General features: G+C 53.2%; 1 protein-coding gene across 5 annotated transcripts in view; it reads right to left on the bottom strand.

Annotated features, from left to right (window-relative positions):
- The window catches only part of LOC143276324 (breast cancer anti-estrogen resistance protein 3-like), a 93900-nt gene that overhangs the window by 31929 nt on the left and 47024 nt on the right, over positions 1–14947 (bottom strand). The window contains exon 1 of one of the 5 annotated variants that reach the window (XM_076580840.1): positions 1794–1922. The exons of the other annotated variants lie outside the window; for them this stretch is intronic. The gene's annotated coding sequence lies outside the window, so the exon portion shown is untranslated. Of the gene's footprint in view, positions 1–1793; positions 1923–14947 lie in introns of those variants that run through there. 5 annotated transcript variants of the gene reach the window in all.

Raw genomic sequence — 14947 nt, 5'->3', positions numbered from 1 at the left:
CGGTGACGCCCTGAGGAAATCAGAAAACCGTGAAGAGTGGAGAGGGGTGGTGGTCAGTTCAGCAGCGGTGCCCCAACGGTCTGAACCCAGACTACGGGAGAGGCTTGGGGTGGGGGGATAATGGGGTGGGGTGGGGGGATACTTGGGTGAGATGAGGGGGATACTGGGGTGGGGTGGGGGGATACTGGGGTGGGGTGGGGGGATACTTGGGTGAGATGAGGGGGATACTGGGGTGGGGTGGGGGATACTGGGGTGGGGTGGGGGGATACTGGGGTGAGATGAGGGGGATACTGGGGTGGGGTGGGGGGATACTGGAGGTGGGGTGGGGGGATACTAGGGTGAGATGAGGGGGATACTGGGGTGGGGGGATACTGGGGTGGGGGGATACTGGGGCGAAATGAGGGGGATACTGGGGTGGGGTGGGGTGATACTGGAGGTGGGGTGGGGGGATACTGGGGTGAGATGAGGGGGATACTGGGGTGGGGGGATACTGGGGTGGGGTGGGGGATACTGGGGTGAAATGAGGGGGATACTGGGGTGGGGTGGGGGGATACTGGAGGTGGGGTGGGGGGATACTGGGGTGAGATGAGGGGGATACTGGGAGGGGGGATACTGGGGTGGGGTGGGGGATACTGGGGTGGGGTGGGGGGGATACTGGGGTGAGATGAGGGGGATACTGGGGTGGGGTGGGGGGATACTGGGGTGGGGTGGGGGGATACTGGGGTGGGGTGGGGGGATACTGGGGTGAGATGAGGGGGATACTGGGGTGGGGTGGGGGGATACTGGGGTGAGATGAGGGGGATACTGGGGTGGGGGGATACTGGGGTGGGGTTTGGGGGACCCTACGAAGACCTTCTGTCCATAGTGAAGAAACGCAAACTTAGGTGGTATGGACACATCTCCCGATCATCTGGTCTTGCCAAAACGTTCCTGCAAGGCACCGTATCAGGAGGCAGAAGGAGAGATGGGAAGACAACATCCGGGGGTGGACAGGCTTGACGCTCGGTGACGCCCTGAGGAAATCAGAAAACCGTGAAGAGTGGAGAGGGGTGGTGGTCAGTTCAGCAGCGGTGCCCCAACGGTCTGAACCCAGACTACGGGAGAGGCTTGGGGTGGGGGGATACTGGGAGACTGGGGTTGGGTGGGGGGGGGATACTGGGGGGATAGGAGACCACTAAGAGAGATGTTTATGTAGGTGACGGAGAGAGACACACGGTCTGAACCCAGACTACGGGAGAGGCTTGGGGTGGGGGGGATACTGGGGTGGGGTGGGGGGATAATGGGGTGGGGTGGGGGGGATATTGGGGTGGGGGTGATAATGGGGTGGGGGTGATAATGGGGTGGGGTGGGGGGATAATGGGGTGGGGTGGGGGGATAATGGGGTGGGGGGATACTGGGGTGGGGTGGGGGGATACTGGGGTGGGGTGGGGGGATAATGGGGTTGGGTGGGGGGAGACTGGGGTGAGATGAGATGGATACTGGGGTGGGGTGGGGGGATAATGAGGTGGGGTGGGGTGGGGGAGATACTGGGGTGGGGTGGGGGGATAATGGGGTTGGGTGGGGGGAGACTGGGGGGAGATGAGAGGGATACTGGGGTGGGGGGAGACTGGGGTTGGGTGGGTGGGGGGATACTGGGGGGGATAGGAGACCACTAAGAGAGATGTTTGTGTTTATGTAGGTGACGGAGAGAGACACACAGATATTCTCTCAGATATATATATATATATATATATATATATATATATATATATATATATATATATATATATATATATATGTGTGTATATATTCACCACGGGCTATGTTGTCTTTTCTCGTCATCCCACTGAAGGTATTCTGCCGGGGAGTTCTGGTGATGTTCCCCTTAACGGTCAGTGTGCTGGGGAGTTCTGGTGATGTTCCCCCTAACGGTCAGTGTGCTGGAGTTCTGGTGATGTTCCCCTAACGGTCAGTGTGCTGGAGTTCTGGTGATGTTCCCCCTAACGGTCAGTGTGCTGGAGTTCTGGTGATGTTCCCCTAACGGTCAGTGTGCTGGAGTTCTGGTGATGTTCCCCTTAACGGTCAGTGTGCTGGGGAGTTCTGGTGATGTTCCCCTTAACGGTCAGTGTGCTGGGGAGTTCTCGTGATGTTCCCCCTAACGGTCAGTGTGCTGGGGTTCTGGTGATGTTCCCCTTAACGGTCAGTGTGCTGGAGTTCTGGTGATGTTCCCCTTAACGGTCAGTGTGCTGGGGAGTTCTGGTGATGTTCCCCTCAACGGTCAGTGTGCTGGGGAGTTCTGGTGATGTTCCCCTCAACGGTCAGTGTGCTGGGGAGTTCTGGTGATGTTCCCCTCAACGGTCAGTGTGCTGGGGAGTTCTGGTGATGTTCCCCTCAACGGTCAGTGTGCTGGGGAGTTCTGGTGATGTTCCCCTCAACGGTCAGTGTGCTGGGGAGTTCTGGTGATGTTCCCCTCAACGGTCAGTGTGCTGGGGAGTTCTGGTGATGTTCCCCTCAACGGTCAGTGTGCTGGGGAGTTCTGGTGATGTTCCCCTCAACGGTCAGTGTGCTGGGGAGTTCTGGTGATGTTCCCCTCAACGGTCAGTGTGCTGGAGTTCTGGTGATGTTCCCCTAACGGTCAGTGTGCTGGAGTTCTGGTGATGTTCCCCCTAACGGTCAGTGTGCTGGAGTTCTGGTGATGTTCCCCTAACGGTCAGTGTGCTGGAGTTCTGGTGATGTTCCCCTTAACGGTCAGTGTGCTGGGGAGTTCTGGTGATGTTCCCCTTAACGGTCAGTGTGCTGGAGTTCTGGTGATGTTCCCCCTAACGGTCAGTGTGCTGGAGTTCTGGTGATGTTCCCCCTAACGGTCAGTGTGCTGGAGTTCTGGTGATGTTCCCCTTAACGGTCAGTGTGCTGGGGAGTTCTGGTGATGTTCCCTTTAACGGTCAGTGTGCTGGGGAGTTCTGGTGATGTTCCCCTCAACGGTCAGTGTGCTGGGGAGTTCTGGTGATGTTCCCCCTAACGGTCAGTGTGCTGGAGTTCTGGTGATGTTCCCTTTAACGGTCAGTGTGCTGGGGAGTTCTGGTGATGTTCCCCTCAACGGTCAGTGTGCTGGAGTTCTGGTGATGTTCCCCTCAACGGTCAGTGTGCTGGAGTTCTGGTGATGTTCCCCTCAACGGTCAGTGTGCTGGAGTTCTGGTGATGTTCCCCTTAACGGTCAGTGTGCTGGGGAGTTCTGGTGATGTTCCCCCTAATGGTCAGTGTGCTGGAGTTCTGGTGATGTTCCCCTCAACGGTCAGTGTGCTGGGGAGTTCTGGTGATGTTCCCCTAACGGTCAGTGTGCTGGAGTTCTGGTGATGTTCCCCTCAACGGTCAGTGTGCTGGGCAGTTCTGGTGATGTTCCCCTCAACGGTCAGTGTGCTGGAGTTCTGGTGATGTTCCCCTCAACGGTCAGTGTGCTGGGGAGTTCTGGTGATGTTCCCCTCAACGGTCAGTGTGCTGGGGAGTTCTGGTGATGTTCCCCCTAACGGTCAGTGTGCTGGGGAGTTCTGGTGATGTTCCCCTCAACGGTCAGTGTGCTGGAGTTCTGGTGATGTTCCCCTAACGGTCAGTGTGCTGGAGTTCTGGTGATGTTCCCCCTAACGGTCAGTGTGCTGGAGTTCTGGTGATGTTCCCCTAACGGTCAGTGTGCTGGAGTTCTGGTGATGTTCCCCTTAACGGTCAGTGTGCTGGGGAGTTCTGGTGATGTTCCCCTTAACGGTCAGTGTGCTGGAGTTCTGGTGATGTTCCCCCTAACGGTCAGTGTGCTGGAGTTCTGGTGATGTTCCCCCTAACGGTCAGTGTGCTGGAGTTCTGGTGATGTTCCCCTTAACGGTCAGTGTGCTGGGGAGTTCTGGTGATGTTCCCTTTAACGGTCAGTGTGCTGGGGAGTTCTGGTGATGTTCCCCTCAACGGTCAGTGTGCTGGGGAGTTCTGGTGATGTTCCCCCTAACGGTCAGTGTGCTGGAGTTCTGGTGATGTTCCCTTTAACGGTCAGTGTGCTGGGGAGTTCTGGTGATGTTCCCCTCAACGGTCAGTGTGCTGGAGTTCTGGTGATGTTCCCCTCAACGGTCAGTGTGCTGGAGTTCTGGTGATGTTCCCCTCAACGGTCAGTGTGCTGGAGTTCTGGTGATGTTCCCCTTAACGGTCAGTGTGCTGGGGAGTTCTGGTGATGTTCCCCCTAATGGTCAGTGTGCTGGAGTTCTGGTGATGTTCCCCTCAACGGTCAGTGTGCTGGGGAGTTCTGGTGATGTTCCCCTAACGGTCAGTGTGCTGGAGTTCTGGTGATGTTCCCCTCAACGGTCAGTGTGCTGGGCAGTTCTGGTGATGTTCCCCTCAACGGTCAGTGTGCTGGAGTTCTGGTGATGTTCCCCTCAACGGTCAGTGTGCTGGGGAGTTCTGGTGATGTTCCCCTCAACGGTCAGTGTGCTGGGGAGTTCTGGTGATGTTCCCCCTAACGGTCAGTGTGCTGGGGAGTTCTGGTGATGTTCCCCTCAACGGTCAGTGTGCTGGGGAGTTCTGGTGATGTTCCCCTCAACGGTCAGTGTGCTGGGGAGTTCTGGTGATGTTCCCCTCAACGGTCAGTGTGCTGGGGAGTTCTGGTGATGTTCCCCTCAACGGTCAGTGTGTTGGGGAGTTCTGGTGATGTTCCCCTCAACGGTCAGTGTGCTGGAGTTCTGGTGATGTTCCCCCTAACGGTCAGTGTGCTGGAGTTCTGGTGATGTTCCCTTTAACGGTCAGTGTGCTGGGGAGTTCTGGTGATGTTCCCCTCAACGGTCAGTGTGCTGGGGAGTTCTGGTGATGTTCCCCTCAACGGTCAGTGTGTTGGGGAGTTCTGGTGATGTTCCCCTCAACGATCAGTGTGCTGGAGTTCTGGTGATGTTCCCCTCAAGGGTCAGTGTGCTGGAGTTCTGGTGATGTTCCCCTCAACGGTCAGTGTGCTGGAGTTCTGGTGATGTTCCCCTCAACGGTCAGTGTGCTGGGGAGTTCTGGTGATGTTCCCCTCAACGGTCAGTGTGCTGGGGAGTTCTGGTGATGTTCCCCTCAACGGTCAGTGTGCTGGAGTTCTGGTGATGTTCCCCTCAACGGTCAGTGTGCTGGGGAGTTCTGGTGATGTTCCCCTCAACGGTCAGTGTGCTGGGTGTGGGCGCTTATAGTGTGAGAAAGATGGGGGCAAAGGGTGAGATTGGAATGAGAGATAGAGACTGACAGACAGAGACACACACACACACACACACACACACACACACACAGAGACTGAGAAAGAGAGGGACAGACAGACACACAGAGACACAGACAAACAGAGACAGAGACTGAGACAAAGAGACAGAGAGTGACAGACAGAAGAAGACACGTCCCCCCCAAACACACAATGGCGCGGTTCCCACGGTGATAGGACTGGTGGAACATTAACATGACGGTGATGGTGTTTTCTTTACCAAAACAACGTGCGTACCTGCGTGCGTGTGCATATGCTCGCGCGTGTGCGTGTGGTAAGTGATGTGGTGTGGTGTGCTGTGGTGTGTTCAATTTCTCTCTCTCTCTCACACACACACACACACACACACACACACACACACACACACATATATATATATATATATATATATATATATATATATATATATATATATATATATATATATTAATATCTATCCATATTAAGTGATATTAGACATGAAAAATAGAGGGAGGAGAAAAAAGGGGAGGGGATGGGAAAGGGATGAGAATAACTATCAAACTCTGTGTGTGCGTGTGTGTGTGTGTGTGTGTGTGTGTGTGTGTGTGTGTGTGTATAGCAGCTAAGTCAAGCACCAAGGGATTGCACTAACCACTTTTTCCTTCTGTGCATCCAGGAAGACAGACACACACACCAAGCCTGACCTCCCCTCTCCCTCACACAAACACTAACAAAGGGCATGGTGCAAAGTGAACAGTGGGTGGCCGAGGGTTCAAATCTCTGTACTGTCCACGTCGCCGACAATCCCAGAATTTTCTCTTCCACAACAGACAGGGAACAGATCTCCCCAGTGACCAGTGAGTGTGGACTTTTCCAGGTCTGTACTGCTCCGTGCTTTCCACACCGCGTCAAAGTGGCAATTACCGGGACTCCAAAGAAAAGGCTCCTTCTAAAAACTAGTGAAAGGGAGAGAGAGAAAAAAAGGGGGCAAAAGAAAAGAAAAGATCCCCGGCAAAAAGGAATGAGCGGCTCTCGGTGGGTGGGCGGAACACAGCTCACTTTCCTTGTCTTCCTCCTTGTACTTTTCCTCTATTACTTTCCACTCTTCTCTCCTCTCTCCATCTTCTTCTTACTTTTCATCAGGGAAAAAAGATGGAAACGGGTAGGGTGCAGGGTGTGGAAAGAGGAGGGGGATAGGGGAGGGATGTGGAGGAGAGAGAGGGGGGTGTGGAAAGAGGAGGGGGATAGGGGAGGGATGTGGAGGAGAGAGAGGGGTGTAGAAAGAGAGGAGGGGGATAGGGGAGGGATGTGGAGGAGAGAGAGGGGGGTGTAGAAAGAGAGGAGGGGGATAGGGGAGGGATGTGGAGGAGAGAGAGGGGGGTGTGGAAAGAGGAGGGGGATAGGGGAGGGATGTGGAGGAGAGAGAGGGGGGTGGAAAGAGAGGAGGGGGATAGGGGAGGGATGTGGAGGAGAGAGAGAGGGTGTGGAAAGAGAGGAGGGGGACAGGGGAGGGATGTGGAGGAGAGAGAGAGGGTGTGGAAAGAGAGGAGGGGGGATAGGGGAGGGATGTGGAGGAGAGAGAGGGGGGTGTGGAAAGAGAGGAGGGGGATAGGGGAGGGATGTGGAGGAGAGAGAGGGGGGTGTGGAAAGAGAGGAGGAGGATAGGGGAGGGATGTGGAGGAGAGAGAGGGGTGTGGAAAGAGAGGAGGGGGATAGGGGAGGGATGTGGAGGAGAGAGAAAGGGTGTGGAAGAAAAGATGGTGACAACGGGTGAGAGGGGAGATTGAGTGGGGAAAGAGAGAGGGAGGGAAAGGGGAAAGAGAGAGGGAGGGAAAGGGGAGAGAGAGAGGGAGGGAAAGGGGAAAGAGAGAGGGAGGGAAAGGGGAGAGAGAGAGGGGGGAGGGAGAGAGGGGAGAAAGAGGAGGGAGAGAGGGGAGAGAGAGAGAGAGGGGAGGGAGAGAGAGAGGGGAGGGAGAGAGGGGAGAGAGAGGGGAGGGAGAGGGGAGAGGGGGGGAGAGAGAGGGGAGAGGGAGAGAGGGGAGGGAGAGGGGAGAGGGATAGAGGGGAGAGAGAGAAAGGGGAGAGAGAGAGAGGGGAGAGTGAGAGGGGAGGGAGGAGACAGAGAGAGGAAAGATAGAAAGGGGAGAGCGAGAGAGGGGAGACGGGAGAAAGAGAGGGAGAGGGTGGAGAGAGGGGGGAGGGACAGAGGGGAGGGAGAGAGGGGACAGGTGAGAGAGGGAGATAGGGGGAGAGAGGGGGAGGGGAGGGAGGGAGAGAGGGGAAGGAGAGAGGGGAGGGAGAGAGGGGAGAGAGGGGGACAGGGGAGGGAGGGAGAGGGGAGAGAGAGGGGAGGGGGGCAGAGAGAAGGAAGAGAGGGGACAGAGAGAGGGTGGAGAGAGAGAAGGGAGAGAGGGTGGAGAGAGAGAGAGGAGAGAGAGGGTGGGAGATTCAGTTTCAGTTTCAGAAGCTCAAGGAGGCGTCACTGCGAGAGAGGGGAGAGAGAGAGGACAGAGAGAGGGGACACAGAGAGAGAGCGAAGAGAGGAGAGAGGGGAGAGGGAGGGGAGAGAGAGGGGAGAGAGGGAGGGAGGGAAGACAGAGAGAGAGGGAAGAGAGAGAGGGGACAGAGCACTGGGACAAACTGAGAGACAAAGTGACTTGGGTTGGTAGCCAGGGCCGGGTCGAGGAAGAGGCGGCATAAAGAAATCGAAAAATCTATAGATCTATAGAAAGGGGAAGAGACAGACAGGGAGGCAGAAGTACACACACACACACACACACACACACACACACACACACACACACACACACACACACAACACATGCGCACAGAGAGACAAACAGACATGCAGAAACTGAGACAGAGAGAAGGACATAGATTTACAGAAGATAAAGAAAGGGGGAAGAGAGACAGTGAGGATCAACGACAGACAGAAAGAAAGGGGGGAAGAGAGACAGTGAGGATCAGCGACAGAAAGAAAGAAAGGGGGAAGAGAGACAGTGAGGATCAGCGACAGACAGAAAGAAAGGGGGGAGAGAGACAGTGAGGATCAACGACAGACAGAAAGAAAGAAAGGGGGAAGAGAGACAGTGAGGATCAACGACAGACAGAAAGAAAGAAAGGGGGAAGAGAGACAGTGAGGATCAACGACAGAAAGAAAGAAAGGGGGAAGAGAGACAGTGAGGATCAGCGACAGACAGAAAGAAAGGGGGAGAGAGACAGTGAGGATCAGCGACAGACAGAAAGAAAGAAAGGGGGAAGAGAGACAGTGAGGATCAGCGACAGAAAGAAAGAAAGGGGGAAGAGAGACAGTGAGGATCAGCGACAGACAGAAAGAAAGGGGGAGAGAGACAGTGAGGATCAGCGACAGACAGAAAGAAAGAAAGGGGGAAGAGAGACAGTGAGGATCAGCGACAGACAGAAAGAAAGAAAGGGGGAAGAGAGACAGTGAGGATCAGCGACAGACAGAAAGAAAGGGGGAAGAGAGACAGTGAGGATCAGCGACAGACAGAAGAAGAAAGGGGGAAGAGAGACAGTGAGGATCAGCGACAGACAGAAAGAAAGAAGGGGGAAGAGAGACAGTGAGGATCAGCGACAGACAGAAAGAAAGAAAGGGGGAAGAGAGACAGTGAGGATCAGCGACAGACAGACAGAAAGAAAGGGGGAAGAGAGACAGTGAGGATCAGCGACAGAAAGAAAGAAAGGGGGGAGAGAGACAGTGAGGATCAGCGACAGACAGAAAGAAAGAAAGGGGGAAGAGAGACAGTGAGGATCAGCGACAGACAGAAAGAAAGAAAGGGGGGAAGAGAGACAGTGAGGATCAGCGACAGACAGAAAGAAAGAAAGGGGGAAGAGAGACAGTGAGGATCAGCGACAGACAGAAAGAAAGAAAGGGGGAAGAGAGACAGTGAGGATCAGCGACAGAAAGAAAGAAAGGGGGAAGAGAGACAGTGAGGATCAGCGACAGAAAGAAAGAAAGGGGGAAGAGAGACAGTGAGGATCAACGACAGAAAGAAAGAAAGAAAGGGGGAAGAGAGACAGTGAGGATCAGCGACAGACAGACAGAAAGAAAGGGGGAAGAGAGACAGTGAGGATCAGCGACAGACAGAAAGAAAGGGGGAAGAGAGACAGTGAGGATCAGCGACAGACAGAAAGAAAGAAAGGGGGAAGAGAGACAGTGAGGATCAGCGACAGACAGACAGAAAGAAAGGGGGAAGAGAGACAGTGAGGATCAGCGACAGACAGAAAGAAAGAAAGGGGGAAGAGAGACAGTGAGGATCAGCGACAGACAGAAAGAAAGGGGGAAGAGAGACAGGAGACAACGACAGAAAGAAAGAGGGAAGAGAGACAGTGAGGATCAGCGACAGAAAGAAAGAAAGAAAGGGGGAAGAGAGACAGTGAGGATCAGCGACAGAAGAAGAAAGAAAGGGGGAAGAGAGACAGTGAGGATCAACGACAGAAAGAAAGAAAGGGGGAAGAGAGACAGTGAGGATCAGCGACAGACAGACAGAAAGGGGGAAGAGAGACAGTGAGGATCAGCGACAGACAGACAGAAAGAAAGGGGGAAGAGAGACAGTGAGGATCAGCGACAGACAGACAGAAAGAAAGGGGGAAGAGAGACAGTGAGGATCAGCAACAGACAGAAAGAAAGAAAGGGGGAAGAGAGACAGTGAGGATCAGCGACAGAAAGAAAGAAAGGGGGAAGAGAGACAGTGAGGATCAACGACAGAAAGAAAGAAAGGGGGAAGAGAGACAGTGAGGATCAGCGACAGACAGACAGAAAGAAAGGGGGAAGAGAGACAGTGAGGATCAGCGACAGACAGACAGAAAGAAGAAAGGGGGGAGAGAGACAGTGAGGATCAGCGACAGACAGACAGACAGAAAGGGGGAAGAGAGACAGTGAGGATCAACGACAGAAAGAAAGAAAGGGGGAAGAGAGACAGTGAGGATCAACGACAGAAAGAAAGAAAGGGGGAAGAGAGACAGTGAGGATCAGCGACAGACAGAAAGAAAGAAAGGGGGGAGAGAGACAGTGAGGATCAGCGACAGACAGAAAGAAAGAAAGGGGGAAGAGAGACAGTGAGGATCAGCGACAGACAGACAGAAAGAAAGGGGGAAGAGAGACAGTGATGATCAGCGATAGAAAGAAAGAAAGAAAGGGGGAAGAGAGACAGTGAGGATCAGCAACAGACAGAAAGAAAGAAAGGGGGAAGAGAGACAGTGAGGATCAGCAACAGACAGAAAGAAAGAAAGGGGGAAGAGAGACAGTGAGGATCAACGACAGAAAGAAAGAAAGGGGGAAGAGAGACAGTGAGGATCAGCGACAGACAGAAAGAAAGAAAGGGGGAAGAGAGACAGTGAGGATCAACGACAGAAAGAAAGAAAGGGGGAAGAGAGACAGTGAGGATCAACGACAGACAGAAAGAAAGGGGGAGAGAGACAGTGAGGATCAGCGACAGACAGAAAGACAGAAAGGGGGAAGAGAGACAGTGAGGATCAGCGACAGACAGACAGAAAGGGGGAAGAGAGACAGTGAGGATCAGCGACAGACAGACAGAAAGAAAGGGGGAAGAGAGACAGTGAGGATCAGCGACAGACAGACAGAAAGAAAGGGGGAAGAGAGACAGTGAGGATCAGCGACAGACAGACAGAAAGAAAGGGGGAAGAGAGACAGTGAGGATCAGCGACAGACAGAAAGAAAGAAAGGGGGAAGAGAGACAGTGAGGATCAACGACAGACAGAAAGAAAGAAAGGGGGAAGAGAGACAGTGAGGATCAGCAACAGACAGACAGAAAGAAAGGGGGAAGAGAGACAGTGAGGATCAGCGACAGACAGAAAGAAAGAAAGGGGGAAGAGAGACAGTGAGGACCAACGACAGACAGAAAGAAAGGGGGAAGAGAGACAGTGAGGATCAGCGACAGACAGACAGAAAGAAAGGGGGAAGAGAGACAGTGAGGATCAACGACAGAAAGAAAGAAAGGGGGAAGAGAGACAGTGAGGATCAGCGACAGAAAGAAAGAAAGGGGGAAGAGAGACAGTGAGGATCAGCGACAGACAGAAAGAAAGAAAGGGGGAAGAGAGACAGTGAGGATCAGCGACAGACAGAAAGAAAGAAAGGGGGAAGAGAGACAGTGAGGATCAGCGACAGAAAGAAAGAAAGGGGGAAGAGAGACAGTGAGGATCAGCGACAGACAGAAAGAAAGAAAGGGGGAAGAGAGACAGTGAGGATCAGCGACAGACAGACAGAAAGAAAGGGGGAAGAGAGACAGTGAGGATCAGCTACAGACAGACAGAAAGAAAGAAAGGGGGAAGAGAGACAGTGAGGATCAACGACAGACAGAAAGAAAGAAAGGGGGGACAGAGACAGTGAGGATCAACGACAGAAAGAAAGAAAGAAAGGGGGAAGAGAGACAGTGAGGATCAACGACAGAAAGAAAGAGGGAAGAGAGACAGTGAGGATCAACGACAGAAAGAAAGAAAGAAAGGGGGAAGAGAGACAGTGAGGATCAGTGACAGACAGAAAGAAAGAAAGGGGGAAGAGAGACAGTGAGGATCAACGACAGAAAGAAAGAAAGAGGGAAGAGAGACAGTGAGGATCAGCGACAGACAGACAGAAAGAAAGGGGGAAGAGAGACAGTGAGGATCAGCGACAGACAGAAAGAAAGAAAGGGGGAAGAGAGACAGTGAGGATCAACGACAGAAAGAAAGAAAGGGGGAAGAGAGACAGTGAGGATCAGCGACAGACAGAAAGAAAGGGGGAAGAGAGACAGTGAGGATCAACGACAGACAGAAAGAAAGAAAGGGGGAAGAGAGACAGTGAGGATCAACGACAGAAAGAAAGAAAGAGGGAAGAGAGACAGTGAGGATCAACGACAGAAAGAAAGAAAGGGGGAAGAGAGACAGTGAGGATCAACGACAGACAGAAAGAAAGAAAGGGGGAAGAGAGACAGTGAGGATCAGCGACAGACAGAAAGAAAGAAAGGGGGAAGAGAGACAGTGAGGATCAACGACAGAAAGAAAGGGGGAAGAGAGACAGTGAGGATCAGCGACAGACAGAAAGAAAGAAAGGGGGAAGAGAGACAGTGAGGATCAACGACAGAAAGAAAGAAAGGGGGAAGAGAGACAGTGAGGATCAGCGACAGACAGAAAGAAAGAAAGGGGGAAGAGAGACAGTGAGGATCAGCGACAGACAGAAAGAAAGGGGGAAGAGAGACAGTGAGGATCAGCGACAGACAGAAAGAAAGGGGGAAGAGAGACAGTGAGGATCAACGACAGACAGAAAGAAAGGGGGGAAGAGAGACAGTGAGGATCAACGACAGACAGAAAGAAAGGGGGAAGAGAGACAGTGAGGATCAGCGACAGACAGAAAGAAGAAAGGGGGAAGAGAGACAGTGAGGATCAGCGACAGACAGAAAGAAAGGGGGAAGAGAGACAGTGAGGATCAGCGACAGACAGAAAGAAAGGGGGAAGAGAGACAGTGAGGATCAACGACAGAAAGAAAGAGGGAAGAGAGACAGTGAGGATCAACGACAGACAGACAGAAAGGGGGAAGAGAGACAGTGAGGATCAACGACAGAAAGAAAGAGGGGGAAGAGAGACAGTGAGGATCACGACAGACAGAAAGAAAGAAAGGGGGAAGAGAGACAGTGAGGATCAGCGACAGACAGAAAGAAAGAAAGGGGGAAGAGAGACAGTGAGGATCAGCGACAGACAGAAAGAAGAAAGGGGGAAGAGAGACAGTGAGGATCAGCGACAGACAGAAAGAAAGAAAGGGGGAAGAGAGACAGTGAGGATCACGACAGACAGACAGAAAGAAAGGGGGAAGAGAGACAGTGAGGATCAGCGACAGACAGACAGAAAGAAAGGGGGAAGAGAGACAGTGAGGATCAGCGACAGACAGAAAGAAAGGGGGAAGAGAGACAGTGAGGATCAGCGACAGACAGAAAGAAAGAAAGGGGGAAGAGAGACAGTGAGGATCAACGACAGAAAGAAAGAAAGGGGGAAGAGAGACAGTGAGGATCAGCGACAGACTTGAGAGGTGGAGAAAACTGACGATGACTTGATGTCTTAACTGTGCGGACATTTTGAAACTGTGACAACAAACTGAGCGATTCCACAAACACATGATAGTGTTCCTGTCTGTGGGTGAGTACCCAACCCACACTGTCTGTCTGCCTGCCTGTCTGCTTGCCTATGTGTCTGTCTATCTGTCTGTCTGTCTGTGTGACATGCTTCAGGTGCCAGATGACAGGCCAAGGTCTACAGGGTAAAGAGGGCACACGTCTGATATCACTCAAGTGAAAAGACGTTCAGTTAAAGAAAGACTGACAGTGCACATGGTGTGTAGCCCTGCCCCCGTTGGTGTGTACACTGATGTTTATGCCTAACATTTTACTGCTCGCATGGCATGAACACAGAGAATACCAGACAACGTGGAACGGATGCCTACTACCAGCCATGTGCACACAGCACCCTCACCCCCACACCCGGACCATCTCCCCGTTCACCTTCACTGAACCACCACCGGAAACAGCTGTTTCCCATCCCGCCAGGAACGACAACTGGAGGCTGGAGGGAAGGGGAGATGGAGGGGGGGGTGAGAGGGAGGGGGAGGGGAGATCGACGGGGGAGGGGAGAGGGTGGGGGTATGAATGAATGAATGAATATTTTCCAACGGTGAAGGGAAGATGGAGGGGAGATGGAGGGGGGGTGAGAGGGAGGGGGGGTGAGACGGAGGGGGAGGAGAGATGGAGGGGGGAGGGGAGAGGGTGGGGGATAGGAGGAGAGAGGGAGGGGAGATGGAGGGGGGAGGGGAGAGGGGGGACAGGAGGGCAGAGGGAGGGGGAGGGGATGGGACAGGGGGGAGTGGAGGGAGGGGACAGGAGGGGAGGGAAGAGGGGGGAGGGCAGGGAGGGGGAAGGGAGAGGGGGAGGGGAGGGGGAGGGGGGAGGGGAGATGGAGGGGGGGAGGGGAGAGGGAGGGGACAGGGGGAGATGAGGGGCGAGGGGGGAGGGAGGAAGGGGAGAGAGACTGGGAGAGGACGGTGGAGAGGAAGAGGAGAGGAAGGGAAGAGGAAGGGGAGAGGGAGGAGAGAAAGACACATAACTATTACACCGTGACAAATAAAAGGTATAACTGCATCTTTTCTAATCTCCGATGATACATAACTATTACAGACTATACAGACTGCCTTCAACACGGTACACCACGTGAAAGGTATAACTGTACGGTACATAACTATTACAGACTGAACAGACTGTGTGCACGTCACTGAGATACATGTAGGAGAAAACCAAGGTTTGTGTGCACGTCAATAAAACCGTCGCCAAATACAAGCCATGGGGTTAGTTGCCCTTTGGTATCTCTTACATCACTGCTGTGACAGACAGGAAGGAAGGAAGAAAGAAAGATAGGAAGGAAGATAAAAATCAAAATACGAACGAAAGAGGGAAGAAATAATATAATGAAAAGAAAAGAGAAACCGCCTCGCAATCGTAACGATCTGTAATACATAAAACAAACTGTATTGAAACAACAACAAACCAACACCCACCCGTCCGTCGTGAGACTGATATACACGCGTGCGCGCGCGCGTGCACACACACACACACACACACACACACACACACGCGCGTGCGCGCACACACACCAATTTTACTTATAGACAGACATTTAGAGGACACATTTGATATGTGTGTGTGTGTGTGTGTGTGTGTGTGTGTGTTCGCTCGCACGCCCGTATATCTGACTGTG

Source organism: Babylonia areolata, chromosome 31 (assembly GCF_041734735.1).
Source record: "Babylonia areolata isolate BAREFJ2019XMU chromosome 31, ASM4173473v1, whole genome shotgun sequence".
Classification (NCBI taxonomy): Eukaryota; Metazoa; Mollusca; class Gastropoda; order Neogastropoda; family Buccinidae; genus Babylonia; species Babylonia areolata.
Note: the sequence above shows the minus strand (reverse complement) of the source record. Positions and strands in the feature narration are given on the sequence as shown.